Source organism: Pleurodeles waltl, chromosome 8 (genome assembly GCF_031143425.1).
Source record: "Pleurodeles waltl isolate 20211129_DDA chromosome 8, aPleWal1.hap1.20221129, whole genome shotgun sequence".
Lineage (NCBI taxonomy): Eukaryota > Metazoa > Chordata > Amphibia > Caudata > Salamandridae > Pleurodeles > Pleurodeles waltl.
The window spans coordinates 1,002,583,150-1,002,595,246 of record NC_090447.1 but is presented as its reverse complement, the minus strand read 5'-3'; the positions used below and the strand labels follow the sequence as shown (position 1 = coordinate 1,002,595,246).

At 41.8% G+C, this 12,097-nt stretch overlaps 1 protein-coding gene across 2 annotated transcripts in view; it reads right to left on the bottom strand.

Moving 5' to 3' along the window:
- The window catches only part of KLF12 (KLF transcription factor 12), a 977,710-nt gene that overhangs the window by 452,071 nt on the left and 513,542 nt on the right, over window positions 1–12,097 (bottom strand). The window lies entirely within an intron of this gene.

The following is a 12,097-nucleotide window of genomic DNA, read 5'->3' as shown; positions in this document are numbered from 1 at the left end:
ACATAATAAGTGTGTACTTGGGCATCCAGTGCTATGATAACAAGAAGGATACCAAGGATAATGTCCTTTTCACAAACAGACTTTTAGTGAAAAAAATGTCTCAGTGAGTTACACATTCGCTACTGGAACATGTGATGATCTGCGTATGACTAGGGTGAATCCTGATACGGGCGGCTCAGCCTTCCATTGTTCAGAAGTTAGTATATTGAGCACTATTAAATCGGCTAATAGTAACACCTATTGATTACAGTGCTTAAAATGACAGAAGAGTGACGAAGGATATATAAAAAAAAACGTTATAATTATCACTGCTACTCAGTGCAGTACTTTATTAAACGTTTATCCAACACTTTCACCTCTTAAATGTCAATCAAATGTTCGAAGCCCTAGACTGACAACATATGCCACATAGATATCAATTTCATGTGCTATTTAATGTCTGGAGTTATTGATGATATAGTGAAAATAAGTTTGTTTTAAAAAAAGGAAGTGTTCAACAGAATATATAATTGAGATTCCTGTGTGGAGGCTTGTACAAATGAAATTGAGGGAGATACTTCTGGGTCATCACTCGTAATTTCCTCTAATGGGGAGTCATTACTTAAGTACCTCATCAGGTACTTTGTTTTAAGGTTGTCTTATTACTTCAGTCCCTTAAAAATCATATGGTCAGATGTATCAAAGGGTTTTACCCATTCTGTGTCTATGGGAAAATGTGTTGGTACATATGGCCTTTAGTCTTATTTATGAGTTTGCAAATTTTGCAAGATATGAGCTTATTCATGTTTTAGCAATCTGCATATCTAGAGCAAATACTGAGAAGGGTTTATTAACCATCTACTGCACAGGAGCACTGACACTGGAGGGAACATGCCTGTGTACACAGGCTTCGTATTGAGAGGTTGGGGCAAGCGACTTGCAATCAATGGAGCAGCTTGTTTCGCTGGTGTGGATGAGAGCCATAGATGAGCTACGGACAATTGTTGCAGATGATTCATGGTGCTCTGAGGTACCCACAGATAAAGCAATACTGTGTGGGGCCAGCATTGTACCAGCCACAAGAGTCTAAACAAGCTGGCGCATAAGACGACATGGACACTCCCCACCTTAATAAAATGATAGCAAATATTTCTGGTTGTTGAACATGAATCTAATTCTAAATCAAGATGAGAAATGGAAAAGGTGAACCACTCACCAGCACACACCATTGGCCAACGCCGTGAATGGTCATGATAGGAAAACTATCACTAAAAATGAAACAGCTGGCCATAATGAAATAAAAAAAAAAAAATACATAAACCTCCAGGGCCGATGGCAGTCAGCGCCGGTGCTGGTTAGCGTCAAAAAGTATAAATATGGGCCTAAGTGTATCACGCAGAGAATACAAAATGCATTCCGGAATGTTCCAGAAGCAACATTCTACTCACCCCCACAAGGCCAAGCAGCAAACTCAGCTGAGGCAAATGAACACTAAACAAAGTTGATCATCAACTAACTTCTTGTCCAAGAGTTCTCCACTGTCATTGTCAAGCAACAGTGAAGAAGATGGATGTGCAATGTCCATGGTCGCCTCAGAGAAACATGCGCATGTCAGACTGGCTGCATGCAATGAAGAATACAAGTTGAGTTGATGAGCAAAATCATAAAAGTAATTCGTACATTGCCCGAAAATGACACTCAAGGAAAACAGCTGCTCCATACGCTTTATTTTTGAAAGAGGAGTGTCGATAAACATTATGCCTGAGGAGAAATGCAATAAACTGTCTCCATCTCCGGTCTCACACCGTTGAAGACTAAGGTGCATACACTGGCTGCATCAACAACATTAAAGAGTCAAGGTTCATTCATAGCAATCAAGAGACACATAAAGACAAAGGTACACACACCCATTCATATATTTCAAGGTACTGAGTAACATGCCTGTTTACTGAATTTCAATGCTGCGGCCTATACAGCACTGATATCTATGAACTACAACATGAATGTTCATCCTGAGATAGTAAGTCAGTTCCTGATGTTGTTTCATGGATTAGGATAAATTAAGACCATTAAAGTGAAACTGCATATCAATGAGGACGTTCGTCCTGTTGTTCAAAGACATGGAAGAATTGCATTACATCTATAAGAAGCTGCTGAGAAAGAGCTTGAGAAATTACCAATGCATATCATTGAGCGATCTACTGGTCGAACTCTGTAGGTTTACCCCATAGTGATGGTGCCAAAAAGGGACAGTGGAGGAGGTGTAGGCATCTGTGTTAATATGCATCAAGCTAACAAGGCAATTGAAAAAGAGCTACATTCAGGTCCACACTTTACTGACATGATCAGACAGCTAAAAGGTGCTAAAGTCTTCTCTTGCCTTGATCTGAACAAAGGGTATCATCAATTGGAACTGGAAGAAAATTGCAGGTACATTACTAACTTTTCTATTCACATTCGTTTTTTCAGATATCAAAGATTCGGTTTCAGTGTGTCCTCAGCTTCAGAGCTTTTCCAAGATGTCATTTGAAGTATAATACATCCTGTCACAAATGGTTTCAATTACAGTGATGACATATTAGTCTTTAGGGGCCACACGAAAAGAACATGATAAAGCACACATTTTTCGATTACTTGCTGATACAGGTCTAACCTAGAATGCAGAGAAGTATGAGTTCCGCAAAACAAATCTTAAATTATTTGACCATATCTTTTCTGATGGAGGTATGATGCTAGATCTAACTAAAGTATAATCCTGGTCAGCCAACAATCCCCCACAAAATGTTACCATGTTACATTCATTCCTTGTCATAGCCAGTTATTGTTTCAGATACATATGTGACTTTGCCACAGTAAGTGTTCCCTTAAGAGACTTTACAAAAAGAAATGCTTCATTTTACTGGTCACACAAATTTGAACAAAGTTTTTAAAAAATCAAGCATGCAATTGAGAACACCACTGGAATGGCCTACTTTGATCCGAAGCTACATACAGATGTTTTTGTTCACACAAGCTCGGTCAGGTTGGGCACGTTCCTTGCCCAACAAAATGCACACCCAAGTGCTTAAATGCATATTGTGGCATATACAAGCAGACGTTTGTCACAAACTGAACATGCCTATTCACAACCTGAGAAAGAAAGTTTAGAAGTAGTGTGGGCTTCTGAACACATATTCTTTTATGGAAAACCTTTCACTCTTGTAACTGATCATCAAGCATTGCTTACCATCTTTGGCAATCCAAAAGCCGAGATGCCTCCTAGAAGTGAATTTCAGGGTTTGGGACTACAGGAATATGACTACACTAGCATGCACCAAGCAGGGAAAGTTCAAAGCCCTACTAACTACGAGTGCCAATACAGTGTAATGGTACTCCTTCCTGAAGGTGATTATCAATAAATACTCCTGTTTTCCATGGGAAGAAGATCTCGCATTGATTACTCAAAAAAGAGTAATCAAGACTCTTGACAATTACGCAATATGGGGTGTTCCTTCAATTCCAAAGTTTGACAATGGTCCGCATTTTATTAGTCAAGAATTTCAAAACTTTCTTAATCATTTCATTGTGAAGCATCATGAAATCACACCTCTCTGGCCACAAGCAAATGGAGTTGTTTAACGCCTTATGAGCACATTTAAAAAGACTGTCCAGCATGCTAAATTGGAGAGGACTGATCTGAAGTCAGTTGTCGATTGTCGATTCTATTCTCTGAGTTTAGTGGTTGACTCCTTGTACAAACGATAGGTGAAAGTCCTGCCACCCTGATGGTTGTGAGAGCCATGACAACCAAGTTACCACACTGGACCAACAGAAGATCTATAATAGATGGTGAACTTCGTCTAACAGACTTGTGCCATAAACAAATGATGAAATTGTATGCCGACAAGTGCCGATGTGCCAAGAACTTTATTTACAATGAAGGAGATTGAGTATTGGTGCAGCAACAGGTGAACCACAAATCTGATGCTACCTATGATGAGAAACCCTTCAAAGCTGTGACTATCAAAGGACACATGGTGACTGCTCAACATCCTGGAAAGTCCATTACGCAACATTCTTTGCACTTCAGGCATCTGCCTCATCATTTGCCAGTTCTTGATGTCAAAAATGAGACTAGTTTGATTGAGGCTGTAGACTGCCCCCAGAATTCATCCGTCCCTACATCACAAGTGTCAGTCATGGATACTTCTCTTCTCTCTTCACAGCCTCAGAGGACACGACCTAGGTGTTTGGTCAGAGCTCCATGATGACTTATAGAGGAGTTGTAATGTATATGTATATATATGGAACAAATATTCATTATTTAACAATGGAGGAGATATAGGACCTCATTATGACATTGGTGGGCGGCAGAGGACGCCCACCAATGCCATACCGTCATCAGGCCAGAACCTGGCAGGACCTATTATGAGTTCCCCGCTGGGCTGGCAGGCAGAAACAGTGTTTTGCACAGTGGAATGAGCAATGGGACTGTGCATGGGGGCCCAGAGTTCCCCATTCCACCATCCTTTCCATGGCAGTGTTTACCGCCATGGACAGGCTGGCGGATGGGACTCGTAATCCCCAGGGCAGTGCTGCTTGCAGCCCTACCCTGGCAGATTACAACCGCCGGAACCGACAGGCTGGCGGCAGTCTGGCAGTGTTGGCGGTTGGACCCTGGCAGCTCTGCCGCGGTCATAATGTGACGGTCGGACCACCACAGCCACGGCGGTCCGACCACCACGGTGACTCTGGCGGTCTAGTGACCGCCAGGGTCATAATGACCCCCATGGTGTCTTGTGAGTTAGCAATGACGGGACCCTTTTGGTTCCTGACGTAGGTGTTCAGATGTAGCGAATAGATTTTGTGTTTCAAATGTTGAGTTCACAGCTACAAACAGAGGAATAAAACATGTAAGATCTAGTGCTAAAGAGATAGGGCTTGCTCCCTCGAACATGGTAACATTGGCCTACACCATATTGACACATAATATTTACTCGCAAGTCACCAGTATATGGTACGACATGTACCCAGGGCCTGTATATTAAATGTCACTAATGGGCCTGCAGCACTTGTAGTAGTTGGACTCTCGCTCCCTAGTGAGACTGCTGGTTTAAAGATGACAGCACTTTTGTTTGTAGGTGACTGAGTCACTCCTGCAACAAGTCAGAACTGGTGGCCCAACCCTCCCAGCTCACAAGCATTACCTCACCAAAACTCAGAAAGTAAAGGTGATTTCTGGCAGCCTTACACGTGGACTCTAGATTAGACCTCGCAGGGAAGTTGTGGTAGAATGGAAGTTACCCTTTTCTCTTGTTAGCAATTAGTTTCATATACACATAGGCAATAAAGGAGATGCAGAAGAGTTTTCAATATATTTATCGAAAAGACTACAATCTATGATAAAATGCATGTGCTGCAGTGATTAGGATAATGAACAGTAATAAAAACAGAATTGTGAAGATAAGAGTTGTGAATATGAAAACCCCCCACCATCTTACGATAAACATTAGATATACAATTCCTAACCAAGAAAGCCTAATCTCAACCCTAGTGAGAGCTAAGTATGATAAACCTAATCTACCAGTACCTTGTCTATGAGAAGCACTCTCTAACCCTTCTTACCTTGGAATGAGGTCTCTATGTCAGACTCCGTGGTGACACAAAGGCTGAGTTCTGCAGTTAGGTGACATGCAGGATAGATGGCATCTGAAAGGAACCCCTGTAATGATCTTGTACGTATGAGGTGTATTTATACAGATCATGTAGGATCCCTGATGCACGTATATTCCTAAACAACTGATAATGTGGCAGACTTGTATCAGAAATTGCATACACAATCCCTAACAAGTGTGCATGATGTTCCTCTCACATGTACTTGAGAAAGGAGCATGATGACAATACCTACATGTATCACTGATAGTGATGCCGATAGTGACACCTTCTCAGAATGACACTGATAAAGGAAATCAAAACATTTCTTGAATAATGTAAGCAATGATAAAAGCTTATAGAAATAATAAAATAAGTGGAATAAAAAACAGCATACTAAGTTAGTAATAGGTCACTAGGTGACGGGGGTCACAGTCCTGCAAGCCAAAGGCTAAGCTGACTCCTGTGTCCCAGTGGGGAACTAAAATGGATTCACCACACACTCATTGCGCCACCCACTCAGGTAGCACTTTAAAAGAAGCCTCAGGCTTGCCATTGCAAACTGTAGTGCAGTTTTAAACCGCCAATGTGACCTGGCAAAATAAACCTGTGGCCAGGCCTAAACCTTCCTTTTTTATATCATTATTCCTGTGTAGGACCTAAAAAGCCCTGAGGGCAGGGTACATTATATTTAAAAAGTAGGCCATGAGTCTTTAAAGTTTACATATCATAGTTGTGTAAAACATTTAAATGTGTTTTTCACCACTGAAGGCATACCTTTTTCATAGGATACTACTGGGTTCCTCTTGTACATTTAATAAGTGTTCATTTTCAGTTTGGAGGAGGTAGAAAAGTCATGTTTAGTTTCAAATGAATTGTAATTTAAAATGGTAAAGTCAGATTTTAAGTCACAATTCTGAAAATACCACTTTTAGAAAGTTGGCATTTTCCTGCCCTAACCATTTGAGGGCCTCTGCGAGCGTGCAGGGTCACATTACAGTGAATGGCTTAGCTGTATACCTTCTAGAGGATGAGACATAGGGGATGAAATATTGGACGAATGGCCAACCTAGATGGATTGCTGGGAGTGGAGGTGATCCCTGCTCTATTTACATTTTAAAGGGCTGCCTTCAACATACACACTAGGGAACATGACAGTAGTGCTTTGTCACCATAGACTTCTTGGAGCCTTAACCAGGGAAGGGAACTACGTTCCAGAACCAGATATGGGGTTCTTAGAGCAACTCTTCAGTACACTCCTGGACATGTGGAAACTTCTAGAAGGGACTCCCTGGACCCTAGTAGCTGCCCTACTGCTGCTTGAGACTTGACTTGCTCCCTGAGGACTGCCCTGCTTCATCCAGAGGACTTCCCTACTGCTTGAGGCTTGCCTGGTGCCCAAGAGGACCTGGCCTTTGCTAGAGTGAGTCCTAAAGCCCCAGGTGGTAAACTTCTCACCTCCCCCCCATGGTCTGGACCCTTGGAAGTGGCTTTAGAGATGGTGCCCCTGCCTAACCATAAAAGTTAGAACTTGAAAAAATGTTCACCAAAAAGTGGCAGAAGAATTGACAGAAGGCCAGGACCAACTTGCCAGCTGGTCCGTTCAAGTTGCATCGCTAGTCAGCCTGACTTCGCTGTAGCTTTCCAGCTACCTTCTCCGCAGCAGCAAACCTCTGTATGACGTTATCTGGTCTTGTGAAGACCTCTTTGACTACAGCTTGCAGCTTTATTCCACAGAAGGTTTTCGGTTTTCAAAAAATTCTTTAAGTCCAAAGGTAAAAATCTTCACTGGGCTGGAAGGCAACAGGCTCCCCTCAACTACGACAAACTCGTCAGAATTCCGGATTCTCCCACTCAAAGCTTTTCCCAGCCATTGTGGATGTCTTCACAGAGATGTTATCAAGCACTCCCCGGTGACGACAACATCTCCTTACACATGCCTGGGACTTTCCCTGCTGAACTCTACCGTCTCCTGAACTTTGCTTCAAAATTTCTTCTAATTCCAAAGATAAACTGAGTCTGGGCTTCATCACCCTCAAAGATCCAACCTGTGCTCCATCGCTATTGCCCTATTAACTTTGCTCCGATCTCACACAAACAGACACCCACAGTTGGCGCTTCGATCTCTTAGGCACTAGATTTCACTAAAAACTTTAAAATGCATAACTGAAGTTTTATTGATTGGATTTAATTTTTTTGTGACATTTTATTTATTAAATATTTCTTTATTTTTCTAAATTGCCATGAGATTTTTGTTGTCTTGTGTTTTCACTTTATTACTGTTTCTGTGGTGAATAAACATTTTACACAGTGCCTATGTGAAGCTTGACTACATTTGTGTCAGGATACCAGATTGTTAAGTACAGGTTAATTTAGTGACTTTTGTGGTTCACCCTGACAAGGGTTGTGGTCATTGCTTGAGTACATTATCACCCCCTCAGTCAGTAACACAATTTTTCACAGTATGTCTAACACAGACATTGGTCCCAGCAATGATCAATTTATAAGATCTAAACATTTTTAAAGAAATTCACATTCAAAGAATGGCCTACACTGGAGGAATGAATAATTATAGTTGGCAGAAAGAGGACCCAGATTGAGACAAGAAAATAGAACTAAGGATGAAATCCATGATATGAAAGTTAATGTTTGATAAGAATAAAGGCCCACAAGAGTAAGTTTGCTGTACCAGCCACCCAAAACTTAATATGAGTGGGGACTGGTTTGCAAAGGCAGGTACATGAGATGATGTCCTTTTAGAAATATTCTGAGAAATGCACATGGACCTTTAATACAATAGGAAAAATCTAGAAAAGGAGGGGTGAGGACAAAATCAAGTCCTAAGAAGAACAACTTGGAGTCACATTTTCTCATGCAATATGTATAAAAACCCTGGGAACATAATAAAAGGGGAAGTAACAATGCTGAAAGACTCAAAAGACAGGAGTGATTCTCCCCACCAAACGTGTGGTACTGATGCTGAAGACTTAAAGGATGCAGGAAGACGTATTTATTCATCAACCATAACACACACATCATCCCTACAGCCAGCTTCTGGGCACTCCTGCTCTACTGCTTCTCTTTTCTCTTGCTATCCAAACATTCCATCCCTATTTTGCACTAACAAGCTAGAAAGGACAGGGTGATATTAGGTAAGAGAAATCACATAATTAAGATGAAACATGGTAACGGTATAATTGACAGTATACATATCAATATATAATACACCTCCCACCTTTGAAAGTTATGGTTGAAACAACAAAGCAAAGAAATTGAGCGCAGAGTGAAAAAGTATGCAGAACAGCATAACCCATAGAGAATGAACCACTTGAAGAGTGGAAGGGTGGAAAATCACTCTTAAATGATTCTCTAAGAGGGTTTACATGTCCTCGTGGTAGTATTAACCTCGTCAGTGATGGCTTTACCATCAGCAACAGTCCCTTTATTAGGTTCCTGGCTATTTAGCTTTGGAACATGAACCACCTCTCTGTTAGTTCTTACTACATCATTGGAGAGAAGGTATGTACTATTACTGATGGGAATATTATGGGGAAAATAACTGAGTCTTCCTCTGTAAAATTCTTAGTTGGAATAGCAGAAGTCACAGCATTGAACTCACCTTTGCATTTGGCTACCCTTCTTACCTTCCACTATTTGTCATCTTGAATACTCACACTATGGCCCTCATTATGACAGTGGCAGTAAAAACCACCTACCGCTACGGCGATGGCTGCCAAAAGACCATTGCCATGGCTACCAGCTGACCGCCATACTATGACTGTAGCAGGAATAGCAGGAATACCACCTGAAGGATGGCGGAATTCCATCTACGGTCATGGCGGCAGACGGCGGTAAGGTGGTGCTGTCGCCAGCAGCAGCGCCACACCAGTAGACCGCCGCAGACCGTATCATGGCGCATAATGCGGCCTGGCGGTGTTCTGCTGGCAGACGGTTCTGGTGGCTTCTCCAGCCGGAGGACCCCCTGCAATCAGGTAAGTCGGGTGACCCAGCAGGGGTGGGGGTGGGAGGTGTTGTGAGTGTGTGGGGGTGTGGGGGTGTATGTTTGTGTGTGCCTGAACATGGGTGTACGTTGTGTGTGGTATGTGTATGCTTGTGTGGATGTGTAAGTGCGTGTATGCTGTGTTGTGTGAATGCGTGTGCTTCTTTGTCAGTGTGTTTGGATGTGTGTGTGAATGGATGAATGCATGTGTGGGTGCATGTGGGTATCAGTGTGTTTCTGAATGTGTGTGATGGTGTGTGAAGGTGCCTGTGTGTTGGGGGGGTGGGTCTGGAGTTGCATCTAGGGAGGGGGAGGTGGGGAAGACCCCGATCAGTGAAAGGGAAGGCACTCTAAGTACCCTATGAAATCTATATCTTGTCTATAAAAGTTCTTTCACCTGGCTATTGCAAATGTTCCACTTTCACTGCTATTACTTTGTCAAACCTTTCTTTAGTGATGATGTAGGGAAATTACAAATCTGTCATGACTTCAAGTTCAGCAATTAAAACATTAGAAGATTAATATTCCTATTGTCATTACTCAAAATGGTCAACCCTCTTACTACAGACACCTTGTTCATGCATTTGCTAGTATCAGAATTTTGAATATTGAACAGGGTTTGATAGGCTGCTTTTTTCAGTTTAGGGTTCAGCACTTACTTGGCCTACTTTCACTTTGTTAAATTTCTCCCAATCTCTGTATACATTGGCAAAGTGTCAAATTCATCCACGTGATTTACAGTCTTTACATTCTTTACTCTAGATGCTACACTCCTTGAATGAAGCTAAATGCAGCTACCTTATCAGAAACGTAACATAGTTTGTTCTTCATTTTATCAGATTATCAGATTTGTTGTCATTCATCAGTTTCGCATAAGACTCTGATTTTTCAATTGTGTAGCTAGATGTATAATTTTCACTAGTGGGTTCTACCATTACGCACAGAAGTTCTTATATTTGTTTTTATACTTGGTGTTCCACATTAATTGGTCTCTAAGCAATTCTTAGAAGCAGCTCCAAAGTTAAATGTAGTGGAACCCATTGTTAGCATCATCAAATCATCATCAAGACTTCTCTTTCTTCCTGACATACCATGAAGACATTATAGGGGTCATTTTGAGTTTGGTGGGCAGAAAAGCCCGCCCACTTAACACTGCCGGTGCAGCCACCTTCCTGCAGGCCCCATACAAGTTTCCCACTGGGTCAACGGGAGGAAACTGTGTTTCTGCCTGCTGGCCCAGTGGGGAGAAGCTCACAACATTGATGTCGGCTCATAGTTGAACCGGTGGCAATGTTGCAGTGTGTAGGGTGCAACAGGACACATTGCACGCATGAGGGGGCTGTCCATGGGGGACCCTGCACTGCCCATGCCAAGTGCACTTTCCCATGCCAAGTGCACCTGCACCTTTTCTCAGCCAGCTTATACATGGCGGTCCAACAGCCATGTAAAAGCTGACGGAGAGGAGGCTCATAATGCCCTGTTGGCTTAGCACCACCCTGGAGGTCAGAAGACTGCCAGGGTCATAATTAGGGCCAGTATCTTTCTAATTCTAAGCTTTTGCCTGGTACTTCTCAAATCTAATCATTGTCCCTTCAAAGTCATTTCCATCGCCTTACCTTTCAGTGGAGAATAGGTCTAGGTAAGGCCCTGAAAATGTCTGATCTTTCAGAACCTATACAGTGACACAGGATGGCTTTTTTACCTTCTGCTAATTTTCAGTGAACTTCAATTGTAAATATATAATTCAGAAAAGGTTTGAATGACTAAAGCCAACACTGTCCCCTAGTCACAGATGTGCACCAACACGTGTTGAGAAATACAATGCACATTTTGTAAACCAACATCAATTGCACTCTCAAATTTCCCTTTCTATGAAAGGAAAGGCATAAGTATTGTAAAGCTTTGCCCTATGCCAGCAAAATGCCTTTGACTAAAAAGTGGAACATTATTTTGAACTGGGACTATGATCTTTTTGGAAGAGTTGGCTGTGTGTCTCTCGTACTTTTCTCCATTAAAGGTTATCCAAAATAAGCTCACATGGCACAATAGGTCTGTTTATGTTTACCACCAACATTATTGTAATATTTCAACACCAGGTTAAGCTTTGCTTGTCACACTGACAAAATTAATCACCCGTTTCCCCCAACTAACTGCAGAAACATACTTTTAGCTGATCATGGTAGTAGCCTCTCATTTAATAGCATTATGGTCAGAATGTAAAGTTAGGAAACGTATAGTGTATCAGTGCAAATTGTACAGTATACCGCCTTGATTAAGTGTAGGATAAAGAAGAATCTAGCATTTAAAAGCATCCAGTCACAGTACCTTAATAGACTAGTATGGCAATTTGGCTTTCTCCTAGGAGCCTCATTTGTACATTTGTTTCAGTTTGAACTGTAAACCATTCATAACATGGGAATGGTTGAGGAAAGGGATTGATGAAGTAGTGGAATACAGTCCTGTTACTGCAGCTTTGTGTTTGGAAAG